This window comes from Bufo bufo, chromosome 1 (genome assembly GCF_905171765.1).
Source record: "Bufo bufo chromosome 1, aBufBuf1.1, whole genome shotgun sequence".
Taxonomy (NCBI): Eukaryota; Metazoa; Chordata; class Amphibia; order Anura; family Bufonidae; genus Bufo; species Bufo bufo.
Window position 1 is genome coordinate 24,910,480 of NC_053389.1, and position 15,373 is coordinate 24,925,852.

Sequence of the window (15,373 nt, forward strand, 5' to 3'; positions counted from 1 at the left end):
CGCACTGCGCCACCAATGTTTATTATACTGGGGTTTAAGGGGGTGCAGGTTTTTATTTTATTAAGGAAGGGTTAAGGGGTCTATTAAGGGGTGGTTAATGGGTTTTATTAAGGGGGGTTAATGGGTTTATTTCGTTAAGGGGGTGTGCAGAGGTTTATTTTATTAAGGGGTTTTATTTTTATTTATAAATATTATTGAAAACATTGAAAAAAGTTTGTGCATGTTTTCTTAACTTTCTTGGGGTGTGGGGGGGGGGGGGGGGCAAACAAAGGGTTCGCCCCGGGTGCCAAATGCTCTAGGTACACCCCTGCTATGTCTGTACAGCTTACTGCTGGGACTGGGATGTTCCTTCTATTGCTATGTCTGTACAGCTTACTGCTGGGACTGGGGCGTTCCTTCTATTGCTATGTCTGTACAGCTTACTACTGGGACTGGGATGTTCCTTTTATTGCTATGTCTGTACAGCTTACTGCTGGGACTGGGGCGTTCCTTCTATTGCTATGTCTGTACAGCTTACTGCTGAGACTGGGATGTTCCTTTTATTGCTATGTCTGTACAGCTTACTGCTGGGACTGGGATGTTCCTTCTATTGCTATGTCTGTACAGCTTACTGCTGGGACTGGGATGTTCCTTCTATTACTATGTCTGTACAGCTTACTGCTGGGACTGGGGCATACTACCTATTACTATGTCTGTACAGCAGTTATTCACTGATAGTAACATAGTAACATAGTATATAAGGCCGAAAAATACATTTGTCCATCCAGTTCGGCCTGTTATCCTGCAAGTTTATCCAGAGGAAGGCAAAAAAAAACCTGTGAGGTCGAAGCCAATTTTCCCCACTTAAGGGAAATAAATTCCTCCCGACTCCAATCAGGCAATCAGAATAACTCCCTGGATCAACGACCCCTCTCTAGTAGCTATAGCCTGTAATATTATTACACTCCAGAAATACATCCAGGCCCCTCTTGAATTCCCTTTATTGTACTCACCATCACCTCCTCCTCAGGCAGAGAGCTCCATAGTCTCACTGCTCTTACCGTAAAGAATCCTTTTCTATGTTTGTGATGACTGAGTTATTGATATTATCTGAGGAGCTCTTGTCTCTATGGAAACACAGATGGACGGGGATGTCATGTGAAAATTAGTTTTGAATACCTTGAGGGGTGTAGTTTCTTAGATGGGGTCACTTTTATGGAGTTTCTACTCTAGGGGTGCATCAGGGGGGCTTCAAATGTGACATGGTGTAAAAAAAAACAGTCCAGCAAAATCTGCCTACCAAAAACCATACGGCACACCTTTCCCTCTACGCCCTACTGTGTGCCCGTACAGTATTTTACGGCCACATATGGGGTGTTTCTACAAACTAAAGAATCGGGGCAATAAATATAGCATTTTGTTTGGCTGTTAACCCTTGCTTTGTTAATGGAAAAAATTGAAAATTTGACAAAAAAATCGAAATTCAGAAATTTGATCACCATTTGCCATTAACTCTTGTGGAACACTTCAAGGGTTAACGACATATGTAAAATCAGTTTTGAATACCTTGAGGGGTGTATTTTCTAGAATGGGGTCATTTTTTTGTGGTTTCTATTATGTAAGCCTCACAAAGTGACTTCAGACCTGAACTGGTCCCTAAAAAGTGGGTTTTTGAAAATTTCAGAAAGATTTCAAGATTTGCTTCTAAACTTCTAAGCCTTGTAACATCCCCCAAAAATAAAATATCATTCCCAAATTGATCCAAACATGAAGTAGACATATGGGGAATGTAAATAATAACAATTTTTGTAGGTATTACTATGTATTATAGAAGTAGAGAAATTGAAACTTGGAAATTTGCTATTTTTTACAAATGTTTGGTAAATTTGGTATTTTTTTATAAATAAAAATGATTTTTTTTTTACTTCATTTTACCAGTGTCATGAAATACAATATGTGATGAAAAAACAATCTTAGAATGGCCTGGATAAGTCAAAGTGTTTAAAAGTTATCACCACTTAAAATGACACTGGTCAGATTTGCAAAAAATGGCCTGGTCCTTAAGGTGAAATATGGCTGTGTCCTAAAGGGGTTAAGCGATAACTACCATCAGATTTGTGCCCTATATTACTGAGCTATCTACTCATGTCATGGAATCCCAGTAATAATCAGTCACTCTGTTTTTGTGGCAGTGGAAACGGCTGACAGCGCACAGTGAGACCTCTCTGCTGCCATGGGAACCCATCTGCTCTGGGAATTCTTGTATTTTCTCGCTGGATATGCCATAGCAGGTAAGATCTTTTTCCTTCTATAGAAATCTTAAAGGGTCACTAACTTTCCAAAAACTTTTTTGATATGTCATAGAGACTGGTTAGTGTCTGATGACTGAGACCCCACCCCAAAATCCAGACAACGAGGGGAGACAACCACATGTATAGTATGCTTTCTCTGGATAGGTCATCAATTATCACGTCTGGTATGGCAGGTAACAGACGTGCGGAGCAGAGAGGAGGGAAGGAGGGTGCCCTTTTACAAGGGAGAGGGAGGAGTGGTGACCCCTAACTGCCCTGACGTTCCTAGATGGGTTGCTCCCCCGTACGCTGATCACGTGCTGCGTCCCTGGCTTACCCTAAAAGAAGCCATAGGTAGTGAGTAGGGCAGTGAAAGCTCTAGTCCTCACCACTGACAACTAGGGTAACAACAGGGAAATGACAAACACAAACACCACTTACTGTATAATCCCTGAAGGGAGACAACAAACAGTAGAAAACAAACTGGAGAGAACCGGAGATCCGACAGCACCGGTTCCAACTGCTCCAGCAGCTCCACAGCAACTTCAACTCCACCAGAGGTCAGAATAGATAACCTTGAAGGAAGGTCTATATAACGGCTCCTTCACAGTTATGATTGAACAAAGAAGCACAGCCATTATGCAAACTTTTTTTTTAAACTCTAAAGGGGTTTTCTCATCTCAGACAATCGGGGCATATCGCTAGGATATGCCCCCATTGTCTTATAAGTGCGGGTCCCAGTGGCAGTGGCAGCTTCTGATTGGAGCCCCAGCAGTGTAATTGCGGGGCTCCGATCGGTTACCATGGCAGCCAGGACGCTACTGAAGCCCTGGCTGCCATAGTCAGCTCCCTGCTGCTGTGTGCACAGAGCAGCAGGGGGAGTGTAAAGTCCTATTCACCCTAATAAAGCTCTATTAGAGTAAATAGGACAAGGGTTCTAGCCCCTAAGGGGGCTAATAGTAAAAAAAAAAGTAAAAAAACCACAAACACTAAAATATTAAGTATACATGAAAAAGAAAGATTTACAAAAAAAGCTAAACGTTAACAATAAACATGTTAATTTTTTAGCAGATTTGTGCAAGAATTTTTTTTTTCGAATAAAAATGCACAGAATATCGGTATAAAATATCCTCTATCGGCCTGAAAGTTCAGAGATTATCGGTATCGGCTCTAAAAAATCAATATCGGTCGATCCCTAGCTCTGAGTGCCTAAAATAACAGGGTAGGTAGTGCTGAGTGTTATCAACCCGTTCGCTACCAGCGCAGTACATGTACGGCGCTGGAGCGAAGTGCAAACATGCCTTTAGATGCTGTGATCAAATGAGATTACGGCATCTAAAGGGTAAAAATCCCAGAAGCTTGCGCTTCTTACTGGTATCCTCTGCAGCCAATGAGGATGCTGGTAGTTGATTTCAATGCACTGGGTCTTGTTGAAGAGACCCAGGGCAATGAATCTGCAATTCTTATTTTGCCCAGCAGATGGCAGGCCAACATAAGAAATGAGCAATCCATGATTGTTCAGAATTTTTTTTTTTAAATGCGAGCTTCAAAATCCTAAAAAAGTTTTAAAAAACTGTTAAAAAATATATAAAAAATGTCAAAAATTTAAAAGTTTAAATCCGTAGAATAAGAAAATAAATACATAAATAACAAAAAAATAAAAACATCATTGGTATCACCGTTACCGAAAACGCCCATAATATTAAGATATAAAAATATTTTTCCAATACGGCCAATGTCGTAACAGAAAAAAGGGTAAAAATTGCCAATTTGCCATTTTTTCATTTCTTCTCTTGCCCAATTTTTTTTTATAAAATGTGATCAAAAAGTCACACACACTCCAAAATGGTATCAAGAAAAACTATAGATTGTCTCGCAAAAAATGAGCAACTAACTTAATGCTGACATTCTAGAAAGATTTGCTCTTATGCTTTTCATCAGGTATTGAGCCTGGCTCATCAGGGAGACAATTGTCATCAGGTCTATAAGTTTAGAATTCACATAGGCTATGGCGAGTTGCCCATGCTCTCTATCTCGTTATATACACAAGGTGGACTTGATTCATAAACCAACCAATCATCGTTGACTATGGACTTTCCCTGTAATATTGTCACACTGCATCTCTACTGTCATCCGGGAGCCATTATAAAATACATATACATATATTCCCAAAAAATGGTGCCATTAAAAATACATCCCGTCCCACGAAAAACAAACCCACTTAGAGCTACACTGATGAAAAAAAATATGGCTCTTGGAAATGTGACAATGCAAAAAGTGTTTGGCCAATAAGGACCAAAATACACTAGATGACAACCTCAACCTGGTCCTCTTACCTCTCAAATTTAATTCGGTAAAATATGTTCTTTATTAATTTTTTCAACACATACAAGAGTGGTTGCCAAAACATGCAACAATTAGGAGAACAACAGTCATTTTTTATCAAAGTGATCGTGCTTGCCTTAGGCATCTTTCACATGTCCAGGAAAACATCCATGACAATATGGTCGATGATTCATCTGTGAAGACATTCATGACGGATCGATGTTTGGTCCATGTGTTTTCTACTCTCCATTTGTCATTCATATTCAACAGACACTGCTAGTCTGAAAATTAAATTCCAGAGCATCTCCTAGCAACAATCCATGAAAACAATGGACCAAACATGGACGCCATACGTGTTATGCCCGTGATTTTTTACGGAAACCTAGACTATTGTTGAGGGCTGTAATCAGGGAGAGGGAGTGAGATCTGGTCACGAACAGGTGTATTTGCTGGCAGGTTATGCCAAATTCACACGTCAGTGTTTTGGTCAGTGATTTCCATCAGTGATTGTGAGCCAAAACCAGGAGTGGAGCCTCCGCAGACATAAGATATAAGGGAAGGATCTAAGGATCATTGATGGAAATTACTGACCAAACACTGACATGTGATGAGGCATTACTGTCTGCTCAGCTTCTGCCAACCATTACACATTCCTGCAAAGACAGCCTATTTTGTGGGTGGGGGGAGATTCTTTCTACTCTTCCATACAAATTACATTATTGTAAGCACTGAAGAATTGCCCCGTATTATTTTTCTAGAAACCAGTTTCTATCGACTTGTTGTAATTGGGCACCTCAGTGCGTTATAGCCATGTTACTAAATGTGTTGTGCATTGGTGCAAGATAAGGGGTGAATGGAATAGAGCAGCAAAGTTGCATTCACAGCCCGTAAAACAAATTACTGTCTTGTTTGTTAAGGCATTAACCGCATCACAGCATCTGCAATTTTTGCAGTGAATTTTTGCAGTGAAACATATTTGAACTACACACTCTGATGCTGTAATACAGGCCTTTCACTAACACGTAGGTGTGACAATGCTATATTTTTGCAGTGATGATAAACGTCTTGTTTATCATCACTGCAAAAATATAGCATTGTCACACCTACGTGTTAGTGAAAGGCCAGTATTACAGCATCAGAGTGTGTAGTTCAAATATGTTTCACTGCAAAAATTGCATTTATAACCATTGTAAATCCTCATTCTCAGTGTGCAGTGTGACTGAGGAAGGGGAAGGATTTAGGACATTTAATTGCATCTCTGATTGAGTAGTATTATAGAGGCTCACCCGTCCGTTAATATAGATATGGTGCACTTGCCCTAATTGATTACACCCAATTAATAGGAAATAATTAGAAATAAAAATTGATGAGGGCAGGCACTCAATATCTGTAGCCACCCGCAGACAACGGGTACAAATAATTTATTAGATCTCTATAAAAAACATCAATAAACAATTGATATAATAATAAATATGAAAATCAATACATAAAAAATAATAAATGAAAAGTAGCATTTACGTGAATATGTGTATATATATCTCCTTAGGTATCACTCTGTAGTCTAACGCATAACAAGAAAGTATTGTCTCAGGTGGTTGCCAAAAATACAACAGTAGTTCATCAAAATTCCTTAATGCATAGATCCATGTAGATATTTTGCAATATGTCAATAAATCCGTATTGGAGTAGTTAGATGGTTAAAAAATGGTTAGCGAGTGGTTAAATAGAGGATAAGACGATGTCCACATAGGGTTGTCTCCACTATAATGCAAAAATCCAAACTAAGTCTGTTGGAGTATATTAAATATAGTGGATATGGTATCCAAAATGTTGCTCACCTTCCTCCTGTTGTTAGTCGGGGTTAGTCAATATATTATCCACCGCTACTACGTGGCATCCCACGTGTGCGGATGGGTACATGTGATTTTACTTTACCTCTCCCTTGGAGGATCGGAGGTAGTTGGAGCCCTATCTCCCAGGTCTGCCGCTCTGTGCTGTTTGAGTTAGGCGTCTCACGTGGTCCCTTGGTTCAAAGTTCGAGATGGTCACGTGTGCCGACACAGCGTCTATGATCTTGCACTTACTATCCTGCCGTTAAAAGGTATCGGGAGGAGCGTTTCACGGCGGCGTCTGTATACAGATATTGTTAGGGTTATTTATTCTAAATATCCATAATTATATAGTGGAGGAGATAGTCCACCATTGCAGGTATAAAACGCCAAACGTGTTTCGGAGTACAGCTTACTCCTTCCTCAGTGATTACCTGCTTATTCATAATCTCCCTTTTTTTATAGTCCTCTGGGACAAGTGGTTATTCCGAAAATCTGAAGTTGTGATCATTGCTAAAACCCGTGCTAAACCCATGGATTCTATGTTCATATCTCCCTTTCCTTTTATTTTCTTGCAAATCTAGTTTATAGGTAATCTATAACGTATTTGCAACTTCTCTCAAAAAAACGCCATCGCGTTTTTGGTGCGATTCTGATGCATTTTTTCCCAATATTGTCATTTTCATATAGATAGATGTTGTTTCTGTTTTTTATGTGTAGTGCTGTACAGTGCTGTACACCCCTAACACATCAATACAACCTGAGACACAGGATTGTGAATCAGACATGAGAATACAATCCACATTCACCATATGTAAGAAACACATATCAACAACAAACAACACACAATTACAGGCAAGATCACCCTCAGACACAGTATCACAAAAAACAGTAGCAAGAAAAGGGAAAAAGAAGATACGAAGGGGACAGGGAAAGATGAAACAATCACAACAGATAGGAGACAATACCACTAATCACGATGCAATAGTTAACTTAAGCTCCACTGTACTCACTGATGCACAAACTAAACTTTTGAATAAAGGTCTGAAATTTGCACCAACCTCCAAAATAAATAAATTCAATATATATATATATATATATATATATATATATAGGAATAGAAAAATTCATTTGAAAATTATGCCTAAAGAAATATTTCCTAAAAATTTCCATAAGCCACGAATTTACTCCTCTAGATAAATATATACATACAGGGTTGAGACCAAAACCCCAAAAATTTCCTAGACAAGAAATAAGTCAAGAATTAACATCATTTTGAAAAAAGTGTAGAAAGTGACTTGAGAAAAATAAAACATGTATCCAGGAGACACAACAATTTAACCAATGGTGAAATTCAAGCAATCAAACAATTGCAAAAGGAAGAAAATATAGTGATACGACCATCGGATAAATGGGGGACGATCGTAATTTTAGAGACCAAAAAATACTATGAGGAATGCAAAAAACTATTGGCAGACACATCAACATATAAGAAATTAAATAATGATCCAATGAAGGAATTCAATCAAAAACTCATCGAGTACTGTCAGAAGGGACTAGATAACAAAATACTTCTAGATAGGGAATACCAATTTATTTCAAACACAAAACAGATAATACCAGTCTTTTACTGTTTACCCAAAATCCATAAGAACCAAACTGCCCCCCCCCCCCCCCCGACGACCAGTTATCTCAGGTATTGGCCCTCTAACATCGAATTTGTCCCAATATATCGATAAATTGTTACAACCCACGGTCAAAAACATAAAATCATATACCAAGGATACCACACACATCATCGAGATAATAGAAAAACTAAAATGTGAACCTCATTGACATATTGGCACTCTTGATGTACACTTTTTATATACCATTATCGACCATACTTAAGGCATAGAAGCCATGAAGTCACAGTTACAAAGGGATGGCAGATTATGTTTAGATCAGGTTGAATACTTAGCAGAAGGAGTAGAATTCATCTTGACACATAATTATTTTTTCTTTGACCAGGCGCACGGCCATGGGGACCAGGTTTGCCCCCAGTTACGCCACTTTATTTATGGCGCAATGGGAATTGGATAACATCAGTTGCAGACTGGGGACAGATGATATTATTTTCATTTGGCAAAAAGGAGAGAGTGAACAAAACACCTTCTTAGAAGAAATTAAAGGGGTTATCCCACTTTGCGTTTTTATACTTACCTGCTGCCACCGCGCGTTCACTTCCTGGATTCTGGCTGGGGGCGGGCTTCATCTTGATTGAAGTCTTCTCCCGGCCGGGCCGCGCGCTGGACTGAACGCGCACGCTGCCGCGCATGCGCAATGTGACTTATTTCTGGCCAGTATAGTACAGAGCCGGCGTGCGCGTTCGCATCTCTGTACTATTCTGGCCGGGAAGAAGTCACCGTCGCGCATGCGCGGCAGCGTGCGCGTTCAGGACAGCGAGTGGCCCGGCCGGGAGAAAAGAAGAAGTCTTCTGGGCAAGCGCGACCATCGGGATTTTGCGGAAGAGCGGTGGTCGTAACCAGGGGAGACCGAGTCACAACAATGAGGTAAGTGGGGATGAATTTTCTCCTAATCGGTGGGAATTTGTTAATAAAGTATATTTACAAAAATGATCACTTTCAAATCATTAACAGATTTAACAGTGATCATTATGATGGGATAACCCCTTTAACATAAACCCATACAACTTACAATTTACATAAAAAATAAGTCAAACATCAGTTGAATTTCTGGATTTGCGGATCACAGTTGACCAAGATAGACTAATATGCAGCACATATCGGAGACCAACCACCAAAAATGGATACATTATGTACACGAGCTACCATCTACCAAGATGGCTCCTCAATATTCCCTCGGGTCAATTCCGCCGTATTAAACTGAACCAATAAACAATTTGAGGAAGAAGCTAGAATAAAAGAACTATTTTTGATTAAAGAGTATCCACTTAATACAATTGAAACATCGCTATCCAAGATAAGGGAATTAGACCGCCAATTTTTCTTCATAACCAATGATATTACAACAAAAATACCATTCGCATCATTCTGCCCTTTAACTCACAATACAAAAAAGTATAGATAATTATTAGACAACATTGACATTTCATTTTGGATGATAAAATTATTGGCCCCCCCTACTAATCACCACCCCACAAATTACATATACGAAAGCCCCCAATTTGGGTCTGAAGGTGACGCCGTCAATTAAATCCTGTAAGAAAGAGAGACAAACAGTACAAAAATGGCTGAATATAAAAGGTTTTTACCGTTGTGATCAATGCAACAATTGTAAAATGACAACCTTCCCAAAGAAAACAGAACAAATAATTTCCACACAAAATGGCCACACACATGCGATTGGGGAATTCCTGACATGTAATTCCACCAACGTCATATACGTTATCCAATGCCCATGTGGCAAACAATACATAGGTCGAACCAAGAGAACTTTGAAAAAAAGAATTGCTGAACACATAACGAATATTAAAAATGGATATAGGAAACATACCTTGTCGGATCATTTTAGACGGTACCACAACCAAAATCCAAAGGGTCTCACCTTCTCAGCCTTAGAACAAGTAGGAAGATACTGGAGGGGGGAGATCACATAAAAAGAATGTCAAGATTAGAATCAAGGATAATTTTTGAATTTAATACATTGGTACCAAATGGACTCAACGCTGAACTAGAAATATTCGGCTTCATATAGGGACCTGGGTCGCTCTTCCCCTGATGGGAAATCAGATGCCTGGCTGTTTATCAGCGCTCCGATCTCCCCTTGGAGGAGGGCCCCCAATCTCACAAACTTCCCAATTGCTCAATTACGTTTTCCAATTGTGTGCACATCCCGTCCAACAACATTTTCTCTATGTTGAACCTAAGGCTATGGGGTTGCCCTCGTCTGACGAGAAATCAGATGCCAAGCTGGGATATCAGCGCTTCGATCTTGGACAAGGACCCCCACCTATACCCACATATATCCAGGAATACTCTGGAATTATCTGGAAATATCTATAAAACATATAGTTCCCATTCCTCCACATCGTATTTTTATTGTATTTACAATTTAATTGCATTTTTACTACATTTTAGTTAGTACTTTAATTTGGTTTTTATTACTGCTTGTTTTTATTACTGCTTGTATTACATCTCCTTACATATATTGTCGCTGCTATAAAAACACCTTATCGCTAGACCTAGTATATAAATTATGTAATTATCTCCATTACCCCACAAATAGACTTCATGTGGGGAAAATGGAAGTGCACTGTACAGCACTACACATAAAAACAGAAACAACATCTCTCTATATGAAAATCACAATATTGTGAAAAAACGCACCAGAATCGCACCAAAAATGCAATGGCGTTTTTTCGGGAGAAGTTGCAAATATACACGTTATAGATAACCTATAAACTAGATTTGCAAGAATATAAAATATATGAACATAGAATCTGTGGGTTCAGCACGTGTTTTAGCAATGATCACAACTCCAGATTTTTGGAATAACCACTTGTCCCAGAGGACTATAAAAAAAAGGGAGATTTATGAATAAGCAGGTAGCACTGAGGAAGGAGTAAGCTGTACCCCGAAATGCGTTTGGTGTTTTATACCTGCAATGGTGGACCAGATATTTAGAATAAATGACCCTAACAATATCTGTATACAGACGCCGCCGTGGAAAGCTCCTCCTGATGCCTTTTAATGGCAGGATCGTAAGCGCAAGATCATAGACTCTGTGCCGACACACGTGACCATCTCGAACTTTGAACCAAGGGACCACGTGAGATGCCTAACGCGAACAGCACAGAGCGGCAGAGCCGGGAGATAGGGCTTCATCTACCTCCGATCCTACAAGGGAGAGGTAAAGTAAAATCACATGTACCCATCCGCACACGTAGGATGCCACGTAGTAGCGGTGGATAATATATTGACTAACCCCGACTAACAACAGGAGGAAGGTGAGCAACATTTTGGATACCATATCCACTATATTTAATATACGCCAACAGACTTAGTTTGTATTATTGCATTATAGTGGAGACGACCCTATGTGGACATCGTCTTATCCTCTTTTTAACCACTCGCTAACCATTTCTTAACCATCTAACTACTCCAATACAGATTTATTGACATATTGCAAACTATCTACATGGATCTATACATTAAGGAATTTGGATGAACTACTGTTGTATTTTTGGCAACCACCTGAGACAATACTTTCTTGTTATGTGTTAGACTACAGAGTGATATCTAAGGAGATATATATATACACATATTCACGTAAATGCTACTTTTCATTTATTATTTTTTATGTATTGATTTTCATATTTATTATTTTATCAATTGTTTATTGATGTTTTTTATAGAGATCTAATAAATTATTTGTACCCGTTGTCTGCGGGTGGCTACAGATATTGAGTGCCTGCCCTCATCCATTTTTTATTTTATTTCATCTCTGTCTTTAAATTACCGAACAAACATTAACGTTCAAAAACCTGTTTCCCAACCTGTGACTTTTCATTTCTAGGCCTCATAATAAAATGTCTGAAATACAGAAGACTGCAAAACGAAAGACCCAGGGATCCTCCCGCCAGAGTCAGAAAGTGGGTAGTATCACCGGCCATTGAGAAAGTAGTAAGAGCAGTAGCAGTAGTAGTAGCAGTAGTAGTATCACAAGTATTATACCACACAGTAGTAGCAGTAGTAGGCCGCTGTTTTTCAACACTATCGTTGAGGATGTGAAAGAAATGAAGTGGTTAATGAACATGAATTGTGCTAATTTCTAATATGTTTCAATGTCTGTCTGCTCACATCTGCTTATGAGTCACAAAGAGCGCGATTTTTATAGATGGCAAGGAAAGAGGGACTGATGAAGAAAGAAGTTCTTTGTGGCGAGTGACTAAACGTAGCTTGCATCTCTTCTGGTTATTTGCTTTCTGATTATTAACAATATGTAACTTTGATTTCGCTGTATTTTCAGAGCTAGGCAAATTAGCATCACATTTTGAAAAGGGATATTTACAAGAACACTGACCTCAGACGTGGATATAATTATGACATAATTATAAATGTAACATATAGATTTTTGATCACTTTGATCTGCATCCATGATTGGTCATTGTAATATTTAGTATGTAAGGGGGTGTGCCCCCAGACTTTTAAATAAAGAGGACCTCCTGGGACACACCCAGACAGAGGCTCCATTGTATATGTCTGGTGTCTGTCTGATCATCTTGTCGCTCCGTCTGGTGACCGGGGTCTCTCTCTATCACCAGGGGGAGATACCGACTTGAGCAACTGGTAAATCCTACAGTGAAAACGACAACAAGGATGAGATTGCTGATTGGATGGCCTACTTCTCCTCTCAGTCACAACAGGATTTAGAAGTCATTTCTGAGCCTGATACTGTGCCTTGGAGCCAGGGGTCACAGCAGGGCCAGCGTTTGGGGGGGGGGGGGGGGGGAGGGCAGGCCCCCATTCCTAAATGGGGCCCCCTGCTATGCTGCATAGACACATGTGGAAAAGAGCTGATGGCTGCACCTGAGAAGAGCACAGACAGCACAGCAAGGAGCGCTGGTCCCTGGTCTCCCGCCCACTGTGGCCCACAGGGTCCTTATGCTGTAGTGAGGAGCTGAGTGCTGCATCCATAGCACCGGCTCCACTGCAGTCAGGCAGACTTAGCCCCGCCCCCTTCCTTTCTCTCTCACTGGAGGCCCTGCACTGGGAATGTAATGGCCTCCTCTGCTCCCGAGATGTACTGGTGAGTTCAGAATGTCACTGTCTTATGACCTGACATATTTGCTGCTGGCCCCTCTCTCCTCTCTGTGCTGCAATAAATGACAAGGGCTGCTTATTGGCAGACATAACCTGATAGGTGCAGCTGGACAGTCCAGACCCCGGACTAACAGGAGGGGAGGCAGCCTGCAGAGAATATACAGGACCTGTCCTCTGCCCTAAACCTAACTATTTGCTGCCTTGAACACAGTTGTATAAATATAATCTAATATACAGTATATAATGAATTGGGTCAGTGGCTCCACCAAACTGGAGACTTTTGGCTAGGTGCTCTACCCAGCGGTTCACCCTAATTCCGCATGAAGAAAATAAATTCTAATATATATATATATATATATATATATATAGGTTTGGGAGGCACTCAGTATATCTGGGGAAGGATAGATTGATAACAAGATCCAATTTATTATAAACAATTTATTGTATTGGCGATACCAATAAAATATAAAAAATATTGCAAATATAGTCAATCAGATTTAATGAGAATAGATGTTATGCTAGATGATCAGCTCAAACATAAATATAAGTCCATAAGAATAAAATAAAAAATTAAAATTGAATAATTAGTATGAAAATTATTTGATAAAAATAAATTGTATTAATAATACTAATAAAAAAAGAGAAAAAAAGATTGAAAATTTTTTGAAAAACTAAATGTTAAAAATTCATGTAAAAATCAGACACAGTGATATAAAATTGAAGTCATTATATATTATATTTACTGTGGATTAGTCCTTGTATATTCCCTTAGCATCCTCTAGAGCAGACCTGGGCAAACTACGGCCCGCGGGCCGTATACGGCCCGGCGGACCTTTTAATCCGGCCCCCGGCATTTTTGTTGCCGCCGCCGGCCCTGTAACAGCACGGAGTCACTGTCCGGAGTGAGGAGGGGGCGGGGCCCGCGGCCGCTCTGCGCTCCGCTCTGCTGCCTGGCCTGCCTGTCTCTTTAACAGAGCAGACCAGTGGCTGCTGGAGCGTGATGCAGCTGCCGCACAGGCAGAAAGAGGAAGGAGGCGGAGCCCCAGCCAGCAGCCACAGCCAAAGCCAAGCAACTAACAGAACTTACAGGTATTTGGTGGGGGTGGGGGGGGCTCATATAGGACAGGGGGACAGTGTGTGCTTTCCTGCCTGCTACTACATCACCCCCCCCCCCCCAGGGATTGTGGGGGTCATTAAGGGTTGGACTTGCTGCTGATGTTGAGTGTGCCAGTGTGTGTGTGTCCGTCCCTGTGTGTGTGTGTCTGTCCCTTTGTGTGTGTGTGTGTGTGTGTCCGTCCCTGTGTGTGTGTCTGTCCCTTTGTGTGTGTGTGTCTATCCCTGTGTGTGTGTGTTTGTCCCTTTGTGTGTGTGTGTGTGTGTCCATCCCTGTGTGTGTGTGTTTGTCCCTTTGTGTGTGTGTCCCCGTCCCTGTGTGTGTCCGTCCGTGTGTGTCTGTCCCTTTGTGTGTGTCCGTCCCTTTGTGTGTGTGTGAGTGTGTCTGTCCCTTTGTGTGTGTCCCCGTCCCTGTGTGTATGTCTCTCCCTGTGTGTATCACCTTGCCCACAGTGTTCCTATGTCTTGACGCAGCTGCTTCAGAACGTTCTGTGCGGGGAAGAAGATGGAAGAGGAGGCAGCGCCAGCATGGAGTCTGTGCGATAGACACAGGGAGGCACACTAAGGACGAAGGTAACACTTCCACATGATCTACACTAGTGTTATCTGTGGTTTTACATAGGACTGCAGGTAACACTACTACATTATTTAGCACTAGTGTTATCTGTGGTTTTACATAGGACTGCAGGTAACACTACCACAAGGTTAGCTCACACAGGGCGCCTGAACACCTAAGGCCGGCCCTGGCTGCGCACCCCAGCGCCAAGGGATGACGTCACTGATGTAATATGCCTCTTATATGTGGAGAGCGGTGATGTCACAGATGTAATATATTACTTATAAGTGATATATTACATCAGTGACATCACCACTCTCCACACATAAGTAATATATTACATCAGTGACATCACTGCTGTCCACATATACCGGTAAGTAATACATTACATCAGTGACATCACCGCTCATCACATATATGTGGAGAGCGGGGATGTCACTGATGTAATATATCGCCTATATGTGGACAGCGGTGATGTCACTGATGTAATATAAC

At 40.7% G+C, this 15,373-nt stretch overlaps 1 long non-coding RNA gene across 1 annotated transcript in view; it reads left to right on the plus strand.

Annotated features, from left to right (window-relative positions):
• The window catches only part of LOC120992441, a 43,408-nt gene extending 30,812 nt beyond the window's left edge, over positions 1-12,596 (plus strand). Inside the window, exons 2-3 of the long non-coding RNA XR_005776977.1 lie at positions 2,172-2,270; positions 11,963-12,596. This is a non-coding gene — a long non-coding RNA (uncharacterized LOC120992441). The remainder of the gene's footprint in view (positions 1-2,171; positions 2,271-11,962) is intronic.
• The last annotated feature ends 2,777 nt before the right edge of the window (positions 12,597-15,373 follow it).